General features: G+C 39.1%; 1 protein-coding gene across 3 annotated transcripts in view; it reads right to left on the bottom strand.

The window, feature by feature from the left end:
* The window catches only part of SLC1A2 (solute carrier family 1 member 2), a 179,632-nt gene that overhangs the window by 146,615 nt on the left and 14,753 nt on the right, over positions 1–18,264 (bottom strand). Inside the window, exon 1 of one of the 3 annotated variants that reach the window (XM_007497324.3) lies at positions 5,226–5,537. The exons of the other annotated variants lie outside the window; for them this stretch is intronic. The gene's annotated coding sequence lies outside the window, so the exon portion shown is untranslated. Of the gene's footprint in view, positions 1–5,225; positions 5,538–18,264 lie in introns of those variants that run through there. 3 annotated transcript variants of the gene reach the window in all.

The following is an 18,264-nucleotide window of genomic DNA, read 5'->3' as shown; positions in this document are numbered from 1 at the left end:
ATGAAAGCACCCATGTCTCAGCACCATCAGTGAGAATCAAGTAAAATCCCGGATATAAAAGGTTCTGCCAACCATACAAAAATCTCCATAAAATGCCCAGGTAATGAGAGTCTGCTTTTAGGAATTTTTGTTCCCTGGATCTGAGCTTCAGACTAAATTCTGGGCTCATCATGTGGAACATGTCATTCATTTGGTTTCATGGTTTTCCAAACTCTTCATTTTTGCTTTATTTTGGTTTATTTCTTTTTATTATAATTTTTTAAACCCTTATCCTCTCTTTTAGCATGAATTCTAAGTCAGAAGAGTGGCAAGAGCTGGGCAATTGGAGTTAAGTGACTTGCCCAAGGTCAACTAGCAAGAAAGTGTCCGATGTCAGATGTGAACCGGGGTTCTCCTGGCTCCAGCCCTGCTACTCTATCTACTGTGCCACCCAGCTGCCCCTATTATAATTATGATTAAGGTTCAAGTTCAGGAAAATCTTGAAACCAATTTCTCTTGCATTTATATTTTTCAATAGGAAAGCTTTTGGATATTAATGGGTCCAGGGAAGATAACCCAGGTAGAGCTAAGCAGACCATTGGGTACCATCCATGCTCTGGGAAGTAGTGGTCAGAGACTGTTATTTCTTTCATGGGAAGAGGAAGACTCATTTGTCTGTTGGGTTCATCTAATGAAAGAGAGCAGGTAAGGGCAAACTTTGTTCCTGGCTATTGCTAAAATCAACTAATCAACACCATTTTTAGTACTGTTAAACACTAAGCCCTTGTTCGGTGCTGGGAATACCAAGCAAAAAATGAAACCGACTCTACTGTCAAGGAGTTTACAGCATTTTTCTATTAAATATCCTTCTTCCAGGTACAACTGTCTGACTTCCTAGTTGCCTAGGGGTAGGGGGGAGCTCCAAGGATCTTTACCAATAAATAATTTCCCCAGAGATGTCTAAGGCTGAATCTATTGGGAGAAAATGAGAAATTCCTCTGGTTTTAGATTTCAAGACTTCTTCGAGAGGTAAGTCCCATGTAGTTAATAAAAAACTGGCCTTCCAGTCAGGAACTGGGTAAAAGTCCAACTCTAACAATGACTAGATCTGCAACTCTGGGCAGGTAGCTAAATCTCTCTCTCTCAAAAAAAAAAAAAAGATAAAGTAATTCCGCGATAAGGAATGGGAACATTCCACTGGTATTCTGATGGTCTTCTAAAAGGACCAACTATAACAATAAAATCATTGCTAAAATATTTTGAGAGTGGACAATATCAAATAAATTGGCAAAATTTGGTTTAAAAAAAAACTACAAAAAAAGGAAGCAACTAAAATATCCAACAACGGGGGAAGTCATGGTGCAATAATAAACTAGAGACAGCACCGTATGTGGTAGAGTGGTAGACTTTTTGATTGGAGAAGACCATTTAAATCATACCTCAAACGCTTAGTAGCTGTACGACTCTATGTATTCTGGGTCTTAGTTTCCAAATGAGAGAATTTGCACTCTCTGCTCTCAATTTTTTTTAAAGTAAAACAAAACATCTAAAGTTCTGATCCTATAAAGTAATTAATCTGGACAATTATGATAGAAATGAATCTAGAACAACCTTTACAAAATGCAGAGGGAAAGATGGTAAAATTAGAAGAATGGAATACACTCAAATTCTGATCATATGAGGAAAAGAGATTGAGAATGATTGAACAAAAACTTTATGGAGACTCGGTGGAAGGAACTGAAAGGCTTTGTGATACTTTATGCATTGACATTAATTATTTAAATGTAAATTGTTATTAAATGTACTTTCTTGGATTATTGCTAATAAACACTAAATATAAATATTAAATAAGTATCTAATATTTAGTAATATGTAATAAATATGAAATAGATACATAAATATAAATAATAAAAGTAATTTAAAATAAAATGAAACATTTTACAACAATTGAATAAGTTTCAGAGAAATGGCCAATTTGTATCTGAAGAGGGGGCTTCCACACCAGACTGAGGAAATCAAATAACAAGAAAAAAGAAATTGGATTCTGATTATTTTTAGAATCACCAACCTAATGCAGTCACCCCCCATTCCTCGCCCCCAATTATCTATTTAAGAAGAGCTTTTTTCATCATGATTAGCTCGCTATCACATAAGATAGTTCAGTCTCCTTGGCATGGAATCTCAAACACTCCTGCAGATTTCTGCTGGTCCTATGTGAAGCTCGTTGTCCAAACCCTCTTCCAGCCTCTCAGAATTTGCTGGAATCGTGTGCCCCATGTTATCAGAGCCAGTGGGTTAACTCAAGGACTGGATGAATGAGTAGAGAGCCAAAGGCTTGGGAGGCTGCTGAGTGCCTGACCTCCTGAGCTCTCCATAATGGAGTTAGAGGGTAAGGCTCTAAGCAGATTGATTCCAGAACCATCCTTCCTTCATTCAGCTGTTCCACTTGGATCTTGGAAGAGGCCCCAAATCCTGCTGCTTGATCTTATCACCTCGTGGCTCCACCATAAGGAGTTTGTCACTGTAATTTTGGACATCTATGAGGGACCAGCAGTGTTCTCTGGAAAGCCACTGGTGTAAGAATAATGGAAGACCCATTTGACTAGCATATCATAAAGAGCAAAAGACCTTTTTATGAAAATGATCTCATTCCAAGTAAACAGAAACAAGTCTGGCCAGTAGTCTGGCCAACTCTACAGAGATGTGACTGAATCTACAGGTGGGGAGTTTCCATATGTAATAGTTAATTGGCATAATTAAATGTTAATTAATAGTTAACATAATTAATAAGTACTCTAGGATGATTCCTACCTCCCCCAAATGATGGTGAGGAGGAGGAGAAGGAAGAGGAAGAGGAAAAAGAAGAAGGAAGGAGAGGAGGAGGAAGAAGAAGAGGAAGAGGAAGGAAGAGATCAAGCAGGAGGAGGAAGAGGAGGAAGAAGAAAAAGAAGCATTCATTAAGGACCAAGTGTATATATAACTTGGCACCCAGTACAAAACACTTTACAAGTATTATCATATTTATCCTCACATCAACTCTGGGAGGTGGATGCTATTATTTCCATTATATTGTTGACAGAACTAAGGCAAGCAGACATTGAATGACTTGCCCAAGGCCATACAACTAGTAATTGTCTGAGACTGGATTAGAGCTCAGATTATCAGCATGCCAGAAACAAAAATGGAGGACCCTGGATGACCAGCAAGCCAAGGGCAGACCTGAGCTAAAGTGTACTTAATTAAAGTAATAAACATAGCTGACATAAAATGGAAATAAGAATGCATTTTCAGAAGAGAAAAGATCAGAAAAACAAATAGCTTTGAAAAGTACAAATTGATAAAAGCAGGTGGTTTCATGCATTGATTGTTCCCTTGTTCTCTTCTACTTTGAACGTGTAAATATCTTAAAGGGTGTTCCATTCAGAATAAAAATAAAAATTAATTTTAAGAGGATCTCCCAGCTTCTCTATAGGCTGATTACAATGAAAATATGCTTTGAAAAGGAATGTTTCATTTGATCCTCACAACCACACGGGAAAGTATTGGGAATCATTCTGATTATTCTAGATGTTTCAGTCATGTGACCCCATTCACTCTTTGTGACCCCATTTGGGGTTTGTTTGGCAGAGATACTGGAATTGTCTTCCATTTCCTTCTCCAACTCATTTTATAGATGGGGAAACTGAGGCAAACAGTGTTAATTGACTTGCCCAGGGTCACACAGCTGGTAAGTATCTGAGGCTGGATTTGAACCCAGGAAGATGGGCACAGTGCTCTATATACTATGCCATCTAGCTACACTGTTTTAGCTATATAGATAAGGGAATTGAGGCTTAGATCCACAAAGGAGTTCCCTCGAGATAGAAGGGTCATATTTAACATTGGAAGAAACCTTTGTCAAGAAAGCAAAAGAGCAGAGATTTGAACCCATATTCAAACGGGTCAAATTTAAACCTAGGTGGTTCAGTGAATAAAATACTGGACTTCAGGAGGATCCAAGTTCAAATTTGGTCTTAGATATTTACTAGCTGCATGAACCTGGGTCAATCATTTAATCTCTGCCTTAGTTTCCTTGATTGCAAAATGAAGATGTCAGTAACACCAGCCTCTCAATGTTGTTGTGAGGTTCAAATAAATCAACATTCAAGAAGTGCTTGGAACAGTGCCTGGCACATAGTGGGTGCTTCTTCCATCTTCTCCCACTCCAGTAGGAAGGGGTAGCCTTAAGTCAGAGCAGCTGAGTTCAAATTCCCTCCTCTGGTGTTAACTACTTGTGTGATCTTGGAAAAGTTCCTTCACCCCTCTGAGCCTCAGTTTCTTCACTTGTAAAATGAGGGGGTTGGACTAGATGGAGTCCCTGCCAGCTCTCAATCTATGATCCAATGACTCACTGCCCTCTCTCCTTGACTATGATTCTATAGCACATGTTCTTATGGCACTTTCAAGTCAAAAGACCTGGGTTTGAATCCAACCCTACTCTTTATATTTGTGTGGCTTTGGGTAAGTTATTTAGCCTCTGTGGGGCTCAGGTTCCCTCTCCATCCAACTGAAGACATTAGACTAGATGAGCTCTTGGGTTCTTTTCAGCTCCAAGTCTATGCTCTCCTATTCTGAGAGGTAGCCCTAGAATAAACTATAAAATTATTTGGCAGATAGTTTGGCCAGTGCCAAGTTGGCACTGCCAATCTGAAAAGCTGGGGCTCTCCCCATTGAAGAGCTTTTTTAGACTCAAGGCGGGCAGGACAGATATGACTCCTGGCCTGATTTGTCTAGGTAACTGGTAAGATGAATGCCACCCCACACCCTCTAAACAGTCTTCCCAGCTCCACACCTCACTCTCCTCTGTATTAAGGACTAGAGATTGTTCCATATGCTTCCCTGAACTAAGCAACTCAGAATCTTGTCCCCAGTATTAATTAACTGCATTTTAAGAGCAGGAGCAGATCTCAGAGCAAGAAGGAATCTTGGATATCACCACCGTTTTGATCTAGCTGCCAACTTCTGCATGGCATTGAACCACAAATTAAATAAATAGACATGCTGGAATTGGGATGACTGGTTAGCCATTTTGGGAAAGAACATTTGTTTTCTTTTTCTTTTTTACTCTGGGAACCTCAGAGGTTTTGGTTTTGTAAAACTCCTAAAATCTCTCATTTCATTTCCCTCTTATCACTTTTTTAAGCCCATGGTTCTCGCGGGACCCCCTAATTCTGATAATCCAGTAGAGAAAGCAAAGTTGGACCTACCCACACTCTGTTATCAGCAAGTCCTGTTGGCACCCCACTGGTGACTCTGTGAACTGGGTTAGAAGGTCAAGGAAGAAGGCACCGGTACCAGCTGCTTACAGTCAAAGGAGGGACTGGCAAAAGTCTGTAGGAACACTCTCCCTGGTCGCCCAGTTTTCCCAGGTGTCTGCCTTAAGCCCTGGAGAGATCTGTTACCTCCCTGTTGATTTAACAACTCGTGGTAACTTGGAATGTAAATAGACAAAGTGCTTGGAAATCCTCCCCAAGGCTACCAATAGGAGAGTCCAGTTCAAGGTATAATGTTCCACTTTCTGAGGAGACCAGAAAAACCACCCCAGACTGGCCCAGAAGGGGGCACTGTGGGACAACAGGACGCTCTCACCTGTGGCTTTTTCTCCCTTGGTTATCCTAGGTGGATTCTGCCTAAAGGTATGGATGGATTTTGAAAGACTTCTAAGCTATGACCAACCATGATTCCTGAGGATCCATGATGAAACATGAGACCCATCTTCTCTCAGAAAGGTGATGGATTCAGCCTGGGGCAGCCTGGCTTAGTAGAATGGATGGATTTGGAATTATTCAGTTGTTTTCAGTTATATATGGCTCTTTGTGACCCTACTGAAGGTTTTCTTGGCAAAGATTTGGGAGTGGTCTGCCATTTCCTTTTCCAGCTCATTTGACAGATGGAGAAACTGAGTGAGGCCAAACAGGGTGAAGTGACTTATCCAAGGTCATATAGCTAGTAAATGTCTGAGGCCAGATTTGAACTCAGGAAAATAAATCTTCCTGATTGTAGAACTGGTTTTCTATCCATTGATCCACACAGCTGTCACAGAGTTATAAAGTCTTGAGTTCAAATGATACCTTTGCATCTATCTGGTTCTGTGACCTTGGACAAGTTTTTCAACTTTTCTTAACCTCAGTGCTCTCAATTATAAAATGGGGGCAATAATATAATACTATCTACTTTCAAAGGTTGTTATAAGAAAATGATGTTACTATATATTACTATTTATATATAGTACATATTATATATACTACATATAATATATATTACTATTTATATGTAGTATGTTACATATGTTATATATACAGTATATCACATATACTATATGTGGCATATCATATATACTGCATATATACTACATATTATATATGTTATATGTGGTATATTATTTATACTACATATATACTATATGTGGTATATCATATATACTACATATTATATATGCTATATGTGGTACACCATATATATTATATATACTATATATTACATGTATATTATGTATGTATATATTATATAATATTATAGTATATATAAATCTTGTAAAAATGGAGATTTGAACCCCAGACTTCAATCCCCAGAAGTCCTTGGCAGTTCCCAGAATTCCCTATAATATCACCTGAATCACCTGGGCCAAGAACAAAATTTGTATTTAAACTGACTGGACCACCTACTTGGTCTCTCTTCTTCTGCTTCTAAGCACATGCATCTCTCAAGACGTAGTAAGTGAAATTAAATAGACTATGTGCCCTAGGCACAAGCTTTCTTATTTTGCATTTTCTTTTTTTTATTTTCTTTTTTTTATTTTTCTTTTTTTTTATATATATATATTTTATTTGATCATTTCCAAGCATTATTCGTTAAAGACATAGATCATTTTCTTTTCCTCCCCCCCACCCCCCATAGCCGACGCGTAAATCCACTGGGCATTACATGTTTTCTTGATTTGAACCCATTGCTTTGTTGATAGTATTTGCATTAGAGTGTTCATTTAAAGTCTATCCTCTGTCATGTCCCCTCAACCTCTGTATTCAGGCAGTTGCTTTTTCTTGGTGTTTCCATTCCCATAGTTTATCCTTTGCTTATGAATGGTGTTTTTTTCTCCTGGATCCCTGTAAGTTGTTCAGGGACATTACACCGCCACTAATGGAGAAGTCCATTACGTTCGATTATACCACAGTGTATTAGTCTCTGTGTACAATGTTCTCCTGGTTCTGCTCCTCTCGCTCTGCATCACTTCCTGGAGGTTGTTCCAGTCTCCATGGAACTTCTCCACTTTATTATTCCTTTGAGCACAATAGTATTCCATCACCAACATATACCACAGTTTGTTCAGCCATTCCCCAATTGATGGGCATCCCCTCGTTTTCCAGTTTTGGGCCACCACAAAGAGCGCAGCTATGAATATTTTTGTACAAGTCTTTGTGTCCATTATCTCTTTGGGGTACAGACCCAGCAGTGCTATGGCTGGGTCAAAGGGTAGATATTCTTTTGTCGCCCTTTGGGCATAGTTCCAAATTGCCCTCCAGAATGGTTGGATCAGTTCACAACTCCACCAGCAATGAATTAATGTCCCTACTTTGCCACATCCCCTCCAGCATTCATTACTTTCCTTTGCTGTTATGTTAGCCAATCTGCTAGGTGTGAGGTGATACCTCAGAGTTGTTTTGATTTGCATCTCTCTGATTATAAGAGATGTAGAACACTTCTTCATGTGCTTGTTAATAGTTTTGATTTCTTTATCTGAGAACTGCCTATCCATTTCCCTTGCCCATTTATCAATTGGAGAATGGCTTGATTTTTTGTACAATTGATTTAGCTCATTATAAATATGAGTAATTAAACCTTTGTCAGAGGTTTTTATGAAGATTTTTTCCCAATTTGTTGTTTCCCTTCTGATTTTAGTTATATTGGTTTTGTTTGTACAAAAGCTTTTTAGTTTGATGTAGTCAAAATTATTTATTTTACATTTTGTGATTCTTTCTATATCTTGCTTGGTTTTAAAGCCTTTCCCCTCCCAAAGGTCTGACATGTATACTATTCTGTGTTTACCCAATTTACTTATGGTTTCCTTCTTTATGTTTAAGTCACTCACCCATTTTGAATTTATCTTGGTGTAGGGTGTGAAGTGTTGATCTATTCCTAGTCTCTCCCACACTGTCTTCCAATTTTCCCAGCAGTTTTTATCGAATAGTGGATTTTTGTCCCAAAAGCTGGGATCTTTGGGTTTATCGTATACTGTCTTGCTGAGGTCGTTTTCCCCCAGTCTATTCCACTGATCTTCCTTTCTGTTTCTTAGCCAGTACCAAATTGTTTTGATGACTGCTGCTTTGTAATATAGTTTGAGGTCTGGGACTGCAAGGCCCCCATCATATGTGTTTTTTTTCATTATTTCCCTGGATATCCTATTTTGGTAGTTCAATGGGTATGGCACTAAATAGATAAATAAGTTTGGGTAGGATGGTCATTTTTATTATATTGGCTCGTCCTATCCATGAGCAGTTAATGTTTTTCCAATTGTTCAAGTCTAGTTTTAGTTGTGTGGCGAGTGTTTTGTAGTTGTGTTCATATAGTTCCTGTGTTTGTCTTGGGTGATAGATTCCTAGGTATTTTATTTTGTCTAAGGTGATTTTGAATGGGATTTCTCTTTCTAGTTCTTGCTGCTGAGCTGTGTTGGAGATATATAGAAAAGCTGATGATTTATGTGGGTTTATTTTGTATCCTGCAACTTTGCTAAAGTTGTTGATTATTTCAATTAGCTTTTTGGTTGAATCTCTAGGATTCTTTAAGTAGACCATCATGTCATCCGCAAAGAGTGATAACTTGGTCTCCTCCTTGCCTATTCTGATGCCTTCAATTTCTTTATCTTCTCTAATTGCTACTGCTAGTGTTTCTAGTACAATGTCAAATAGTAGAGGTGATAATGGGCATCCTTGTTTCACTCCTGATCTTATTGGGAATGCATCTAGTTTATCCCCATTGCAGATGATATTAGCTGTTGGTTTTAGATATATACTGTTTATTATTTTTAGGAATGACCCTTCTATTCCTATGCTTTCTAGTGTTTTTAATAGGAATGGGTGTTGTATTTTATCAAAGGCTTTTTCTGCATCTATTGAGATAATCATGTGGTTCTTGCTAGTTTGCTTGTTGATGTGGTCAATTATGTGGATGGTTTTCCTAATGTTGAACCAGCCCTGCATCCCTGGTATGAATCCTACTTGATCATGGTGAATGATCCTTCTGATCACTTGCTGGAGTCTTTTTGCTAGTATCCTATTTAAAATTTTTGCATCTATATTCATTAGGGAGATTGGTCTATAGTTTTCTTTCTCTGTTTTTGACCTGCCTGGTTTTGGAATCAGTACCATGTTTGTGTCGTAAAAGGAGTTTGGTAGAACTCCCTCTTTGCTTATTATGTCAAATAGTTTGTATAGTATTGGGGTTAACTGTTCTCTGAATGTTTGATAGAATTCACAGGTGAATCCATCAGGCCCTGAGGATTTTTTCTTAGGAAGTTCTTTGATGGCTTAATGGATTTCAATTTCTGATATGGGATTATTTAAGAATTCTATTTCCTCTTCTGTTAGTCTAGGCAGTTTGTATTTTTGTATATATTCATCCATTTCTCCTAAATTGGTGTATTTATTGCCATATAATTGGGCAAAGTAATTTCTAATGATTGCCTTAATTTCCTCCTCATTGGAGGTGCTGTCCCCCTTTTCATCTTTAATGCTGTGAATTTGCTTTTCTTCCTTCCTTTTTTTAATTAGATTGACCAGTACTTTGTCTATTTTGTTTGTTTTTTCAAAGTACCAGCTTCTTGTCTTATTTATTAAATCAATAGTTCTATCACTTTCGATTTTATTAATTTCTCCCTTAATTTTTAGGATTTCTAATTTGGTTTTCTGCTGGGGGTTTTTAATTTGATCGCTTTCGAGTTTTTTCAATTGCATTTCCAATTGATTGATCTCTTCTCTCCCTTGTTTGTTAATATGAGCTTTCAGGGATATGAATTTGCCTCTGATTACCGCTTTGGCTGCATCCCAAAAGGTTTGAAAGGATGTTTCGCCATTGTCATTTTCCTTGATGAAATTATTAATTGTTTCTATGATTTCTTCTTTAGCTAAACGGTTTTGGAGTATCATATTGTTTAATTTCCAATTGGTTTTAGATTTGGTTTTCCATGTACCATTACTAATCATTATTTTTATTGCCTTGTGATCTGAGAAGGCTGCATTCATTATTTCTGCTTTTTTGCATTTGTGTGCTATGTTTCTGTGACCTAATGTATGGTCAATTTTTGTGAATGTGCCATGTGGTGCTGAGAAGAAGGTGTATTCCTTTTTATCCCTATTTATTTTTCTCCATATGTCTATTAATTCTAATTTTTCTAAGATTTCATTCACTTCTTTTACCTCTTTCTTATTTATTTTTTGATTTGATTTATCTAAATTTGATAATGGTTGGTTTAAGTCTCCCACTAGTATGGTTTTATTGTCTATTTCTTCCTTCAATTCTCCTAGTTTCTCCATTAGAAATTTGGGTGCTATATTATTTGGTGCATACATGTTGATTAATGATATTTCCTCATTGTCTAGAGTCCCTTTTAACAAAATATAATTACCTTCCCTATCCCTTTTGATCAGGTCTATTTTTGCATTGGCTTTATCAGATATCATGATTACCACTCCTGCCTTCTTTCTATCAGTTGAGGCCCAGAAGGTCTTACTCCATCCTTTAATTCTGACCTTGTGGGTGTCAACCCGCCTCATGTGTGTTTCTTGAAGACAACATATGGTAGGGTTTTGGATTCTAATCCATTCAGCTATTCGTCTACGTTTTATGGGTGAGTTCATCCCATTCACGTTCAAAGTTATGATTGTCATTTGTGGACTCCCTGGCATTTTGATTGCCTTCCCTAATTCTAACCTTTTCTTCTTCGGCTCTACCTTTTAGTCCAGTGATTTACTTTGAATCAGTCCCCCTTGTCCCCTCCCTTGATGTTTCCCTTTTTAGTCCCTCCCTTTTTGTTCCCTCCCCCTCCCCCCTCTCTTTCCCTCCCTTTTTGTTCTCCCTCTCCCCCTCCCCCCCTTGGTTTTCCCTTCTCCTTACCCTTGTTGGGTAAGATAGAATTCAAGATCCCAATGGATCTGGATGTTTTTCCCTCTCAGAGTTGATTTCCCTGAGATTGAGGTTTAAGTAAACCCCCCCCCCCCTCTCTTCCTCTCCTTCTTATAGGAGTTTTCTTCCCCTCCCCTTCCCCTGTGAATCTTTGTGTGAGAACCATTATTCTATTTGGTCTTTCTTTACCCCCTATTTATACATTACATTTTCCCCACATATTAAAGTATACATAGGTTGATATAAATGTAGTCCTTATAGAAGAGAGTTTGAGTAAAAGAAGATAACATTTTTCCCCTTTCCTTAATATTTACCTTTTCAGGTATTCCTTGCTCTTTGATTTTCGGTATCAAACTTTCCACAGAGCTCTGGTCTTTTCTTTGCAAAAAGTTGGAAGTCTTCTATTTTGTTGAATGCCCATACTTTCCCTTGGAAGTATATAGTCAGTTTTGCTGGGTAGCTGATTCTTGGTTGGAGACCCAGCTCTCTTGCCTTTCTGAAGATCATGTTCCATGCCTTACGATCATTCAGCGTAGAACTTGCAAGGTCTTGTGTGACCCTGATTGGCATTCCTTTATATCTAAATTGTCTTTTTCTGGCTTCCTGTAGGATTTTTTCTTTTGTTTGATAGCTTTGGAATTTGGCAATTACATTCCTGGGAGTTGTCTTTTGGGGGTTTAGTGTAGAAGGTGTTCTGTGAGCTCTGTCAGTGGATGTATTGCCCCCTTGTTCTAGAATCTCTGGGCAATTTTCTTTGATTATATCTTGTATCACCATGTCCAGTTTGGTGTTTATTTCTGGCTTTTCTGGGAGTCCAATTATTCTTAAATTTTCTCTTCTCCCCCTGTTTTCCAGATCTATCACCTTGTCGGTGAGATATTTTATGTTCTCTTCTAATTTCTTGGTGTTTTGGCTTTGCTTTATTAGTTCTTGCTTTAAAGCCTGGTTTTCTTTTACAGTTTGGTCAAACTGGTTTTGTAGATGCGTGAATTTCTTTTGCATCATTTCCCACTTTTCCTCCCAGAGGGCTTCCATCTTTTTGGTCCTTTCTGATTCAAATTCTTCATGGGTTTGTGGAGAGTTTCTATTTCCTTTGGAAGATTTTGGAGAATTTTCTTGTATATCTTCTTCTATCTGCTCTGTATTTTGTATTTTGGCTCCATAGAATGTGTCCAGAGTCGCCCCTTTCTTCTTATTTTTCTTGGTATTTTGGGGCTTCTGTGCTTCTGTGGAGTTTGTCATCTCTGAACGTGGAGGATTGGCTTTTCTTGTCTTTGTCTGGTGATCAGAGGCTTTAGTCCTGGGCAGATGTTGGTTCTATGAGCGTTCCCTGGGTTAAACTGAATATGCCTCACTGGAACTGGAATGGAAGGGTCGGACCACGAGGCCACACTCTCCCCCTGGCTCGATTTCCGGAAGTTGCCTTCAGAATCCCTGGCCGTGAGGCTGTTTCGTCGGCCTGCGGGGGGATGGGCTGCCGCTTCCCCAAGCTCCGAGAGCACAGACTTTCACTGAGACTTGGATAGCAGGATCCAGCCGGTGTCAACCCCCTGAGGGTTGCTGTTGTTTTGACCAGCTCTCTGCAGCGGAGGCCCCAGGCAGTAACTTTCACCCGGACCGGAGGCCCCAGGCAGTAACTTTCACCCGGACTGGGACTTGGGTAGAAGACCCTGAGGGTTGTTGTTCCTCAGACCCTGCTCTCTGAGCCCGGCGTGGCTGCCGCTTCCGGGAGCCTTGGACTCTGCGCTCCTACCCCTGAGGTCCGAGGGATCTCGGGTTCTGGCTTTTAAGGGGAGCCGTACCTTTTGAACCGGGTCCAGGTCCAGGAGGAGGGTTCCCAGGGTCTGTGCTGTTGATCGTTTTGAATTTCGGCGCCTTAGGAGCTTCTAGTTTGAGATCGGTCGGTAAGGGTTTTCCGGAGATCTGAACTTCAGCTTTCTCTAAGCCGCCATCTTAACCGGAAGTCCCCTGCATTTTCTTTATCTTTGATTTCTAATAATCTTTAATAAACCTCTAAAAATATAATACTTTTAGTAGAGAAACTAATTTAATTGTTACAATCTTAAGTGGCTTTATATATAAAATACACAAAGTACTTTAGAAATGTTAAAGATCTGATGTTAGTCATGCTGCTGATGATAATTGTAACCTTCTTGAGGACAGGAACTGGTTTAACCCTCCTTTTGTATCACAATGCTTGGCACACAGTAGTCTTAATAAATATTGATTGATTGATTGATTGGTGGCATCTTCCTCTCTTCATTTTTTGATGAAGGAATCATTCCAAGAGAGAAGTGATGACTTGAGCAAGGTCACAGAGGCAGTAAATATAAAAGACAGAATTTAAGCCTTAGTCTAAAGACTAAGAATTTAAGCTGCTAACTACAAATTCCATATTCTTCCTACGGATTCTTGGAGTTTATTGGGGTTTTTTTTGGGGGGGGGGTTGAAGAAAGAGGGTATTTGTGTATTTGATCTATTATTTTACTTAAGTACAGGTCTGACCCAGTCACTCCTCCCCTCAATAAACTTCAGTGCCCTTCTATTGACTGTAGATAATATTTAAATTCCTCTATTTAAAGCCCCTCATAATCTTGAGCCAACCTATCTTGACAGACTCCCCTTCTGGAATGCTGTAACCTAAACATCTAGCCTTCTCCAGTTCCTCACACTAGGCAGTCCACCTAGTTTCCCTGATCTCTATTTTTAGTGCCTAGAATACACTCACTCTTCTTCACCACTGCCTCCAGGAACCGTTCTCTTCCTTCAACATATGCTTCCTTCAAGCATCATCACCTTCTACGTGAAACCATCACTGATCCCCGCAAGTGCTAGTGGCCTCCTTCCACACTACCCTATAGTTTGTATTTCTTTGTGTTTCTCCTCTTTATATTTCTTCCATATTGTTGTTCCTCTCATGAAAATATAAGTGTCTTGGGAGTGGGGAGGTTCACACTTTTTGATTTGCTCTCAGACCTGGCTCCAAATAGGTGATCAACAAATACATCACTGAGTGATGTTGAGGAAATACCATCAACAAAGACTGGGAAACAGCTCTTCAGATGATTATTCCTTAATATTTGGCTGTTTTCCCACCTATAGTAGGATGCTCCAATAAAGGCTTTCTATTGGCAATGATTGAAGTTGATTTGGTTGCCTTGAACATTTCAAATACCCTTTTAAAAATAACTCATTTTCCATCTTATAATTAATACTGTATATCAATTCCATGGTACAAGGACAGTAAGGACTAGGAATAGGGGGTTGAGTGACTTGCCCAGGGTCACCCAGCCAGGAAGCATTGAAGGTCAGATTTGAGTCCAAGACCTCTCATCTCTAGATCTGGCTTTCAATCCACTGAGCCACCAAGCTGGCCATGAGCAGATACCTCTTCATTCTTGTCCTTGTGTTGAAATGGCCAAGTGGGTAGTTTTGGACTTAAGAGTCAGTGGGCCTGTAGTAAAAATCTTGCCTTGGACACTTCCAACTTGCATGATCTTGGGCAAGTCATTTAACTTCTTTCAGCCTCCGTTTCCTAATATGTAAAATGAGGATAATAATAACATCTACCTTGCAGAGTTATTATAGGGATTAGGTGAGACAATATGTAAGATATTTTGCTAACCTTTAAAATCCTGTGTGAATGCTGCTACTGTCATCCTTATATTCTCAGTCTCTAGCACAATGTATAATATAGTCTCCTTGATTGTTTATTGATTTTAAGCCATAATTTTTTACCTGTCAGTTTATACAATGACTATTCAATAAAAGCAATTACTTTATTTTAGGTCATTTTTCTAAGTGTTAAGTTTGGAAACTTGTTTTGGAATTAAAAGGCACTTGGTGGCCAAGAATTGTTTAATTTTTGTCCTCATACCCAGAGCATGCCATAGTTTTTTGCACAAAGTAAGCCATTGATATGTGCTTATTTATTCACTATTTATGCATCAATTCCCCCGTATGAACAGGAGAGACCCTTACTGTTGCCTGTCAAATGAAGAGGGTACAAAGGCACCCACTTTACATTCTGTGCAAAGCTCACCCTCCAAGTTTAAGTGACAGATGAAACTCACTGGATGAAACCTTTGCTAGCTGGTATTTACTCTCCCTGAGAAATATTCTATGTATTTGCAACAGTTTGGCAATCTTTCAACACTGTTGAGAAGGAGAAGAAAGGACAGTTTCGAAAGATTTGTTGGCCAACTTATCTTTGCCTTTCATTCATCTAAAATGGCGCTGGCGAAATTAGGTGGCCATGTGCCTCCATGGATCTCCAGTACATTTTGGAAACTAGAGTTGTCAGATTTGAGAGTGGAGGAGGGAAAATCAAGAAACAGCAGTAATCTACAGATCCCCTCAAAGAATCTAGAGGTGCTCTTTCATCTTTACTATATGTTAATATTTGCTAAGTAACTACACCTGAGAAATGTCAACACAACCGGTTTTAAGTGGCCCTTCTGATAAGATGCCTGTCTTGAAGAATCAATAGAACCAATATGGCACCCAGTGCCTAGCCGGGTCACCGAGGTCATTCCCAGGTGGAATCTCAAGGTGAGGACTAAAGGAACTACAGCAGATGCTTCTGCACCTACTTTCAAACCTTGAGGTGGAAAACAATTAAAACAATGACTCAGTTTCAACTTTTGTCCTTTCATGTCCCTTCTATTTATCAAGAAGCTTTACTTGAGCAGGGGAACTCCCTGCATCAAGAGAGATTACAATGTGACCCAAGGTTTAGTAGATAAACTAGAGAAGTCTCCAGTTTTCAGAAAATATTGATCTAAGGTCACACAGCAAATAAGTAGCATTTGAACCCTTGTTCCTAGACGCCAAATACCACATGCAGTTTATCTACTATATTATAGTACCTTTTAATTCCCTATTATAGAAGGAAATTAAATTACTGTTACTAGGAGGGATTGATCTGACCCTCTTTCAGGGAAAGCACTTCTGAAAAGATAGAAGAGCTCTCTGAGACTTCCTTCTCCTGTCCCCAGAAGCTATGGAAGCCCTGGGTGGTCTTTCATATTAATATTTTCCAGATTCCAATCTTCCTAAAGCATCTATTCATCTCTCCCTAGAGTCTCCTTCCCCCCAATCCCAGCCCTCAGATAACCTCTTCCTACAAGATTGAAAACATTTATATATTATGAGAGTCAACCTGATATAGCCAAGATAGAGCTGGTCTGGATTCAAGTTCTATCTTCATTTCATTCTATCTTCAAGACCTTGGACAAGTCATTTAACCCTTTAACATCCAGGATGTCACATTTGTTCAGCTTCACACTTCCAACTGTCCAGACTATTGCCATATTCTTCTTTCAGGTCACTGCCTCTCCAATCTCCCCTTTATCTTTCACGTATGCTTGCCTGGTGATTTCACTCTTTTTAAACAGATTTTGCCTCACCTTCCCACTGTCTCCAGAGTGAAATAGCCTTCCGTGACCACCTTCCCTTTCTAGCTTTTGGACCCTTTGGAAGCAATACAACCTCTCCTACACTGCCCCAGCCAAACTGGAAATTCTCTCCTCCTAGAACATGTTCTATTCTTTCATGGTAGCTAAGTGTCATGGTAGACAGACTGTTGGACATGAGGTCAGGAAGACCTAAATTCAGATTTTGCCGCTGACATGTGATAGCCGTGCGACTCCAGGCAAATAATTTAGTCCCTCTCAGCCTGAGTTTCCTCTGGCTCTAAAAGGAAGAAGTTAAACTAGTGGCCTCCAAGGACCTTTAAATCTCTATATCCCATGGTCCTATGAAAATAGCTTCTTGGACCAAAATAGAGTGTCCTAAAGGGATAGAAGTCCAAAGTACAGCTTGGCGTATTTAAAGTATATGTGAAAGAATTGCATAGAGTAAGAACAAAACAACAGCATTAGCAGTAGTAATAATACTAATATTAATAATAATTACTGACAATGACTGCAAAGTGCTTTACTATCTTATCTGAGTCATATAACAACCACGAAAGGGGAGTACTATGGCCATCCCCATTTTACAGAAGGAAAAACTAAGGGGGGAAGTTAAGTGATTTGACATAGTTGACATTTCAACAGCTGAAAGTAACAGAAAAAGATTTCAACTTAGACACCTACACACTACAAGTCCTGCACTCTCCTTAATTTCAAATTGCCATTCGCCATCAAATTTTGTCACGTATATTCTTAAATTGTTAACTGTCAGACCCAGTTGCAAAGATCAAATGAGATTCGGAATGATTAAAGCAGGAAACAAAGCCAGTATGGAAGTAGACTTTGGGAAATAGGATGCTGGACTTCTGCCACTCTGGTTGAGTTCTGATTCCCACCCGGGTCTGATTCCCAGCCTTGGGAATTTACAAGGGTCCCCACAAAGTCCAAGGCACTTATCTAAGTAGGGAAAATGCTGACATTTACTGCCACCTGTTGGGAAAGAGACAAAATGTCTTTCTGGAAACTAGTCTTCCTTCAATTATCCATATTCAGAGAGTATTCCTTGAGGCTGTCACTGGTTTGTATTAATTAACAAAACACTATTGGCTTTGTCCCTCCCCACTCTGGATGGAAAGGTAGAGTAGTTGTTCCTAGAAAATGTATCCCAATGATTGGGGATGTAAGCAATCACCCAAGTGCAAATATTAATAATATGGAAATAGGTCTTGATCAATGACACATGTAAAACCCAGTAGAATTGCATCTCAGCTACGGGAGGGAGGAGGGCTGAGGGGAGGGAAAGAACATGAATCTTGTAACCAAAGAAAAATATTCTAGATTAATTAGATAAAATTTTCCAAAGCTTAAAAAAAAAAAGAAAATGTATCCCGTTCAAGTTTAAAACTATCCCCACAATTCAGAAATTCAAAAATAAAGGCTAGGGCTCAGGGGGGAAGCTGTTGGCTTAGATAGGCAGACTAAGAACATGGAACCCTCTGGGTACACTGCTAAATGAGGAATCTATTTCAAAGTTCAGGTCCAAAGCCTGAGACCCATCTGGCAAAATCAAGTCTGGCTTCTCAGTCTTGGGTTAGCTTTAGAGAATTACCAATGAATGAAGTAGCCTAGTACTGAAGAATTCTCTTTTATGAGACACCCACAGAGCTAAATTTTGAAAGAAAGAAAGAAAGAAAGAAAGAAAGAAAGAAAGAAGAAA

Source organism: Monodelphis domestica, chromosome 6 (genome assembly GCF_027887165.1).
Source record: "Monodelphis domestica isolate mMonDom1 chromosome 6, mMonDom1.pri, whole genome shotgun sequence".
In the NCBI taxonomy this organism is placed as follows: Eukaryota; Metazoa; Chordata; class Mammalia; order Didelphimorphia; family Didelphidae; genus Monodelphis; species Monodelphis domestica.
The sequence above is the reverse complement of the archived record's forward strand: the minus strand, read 5'-3'. Positions and strand labels throughout refer to the sequence as shown.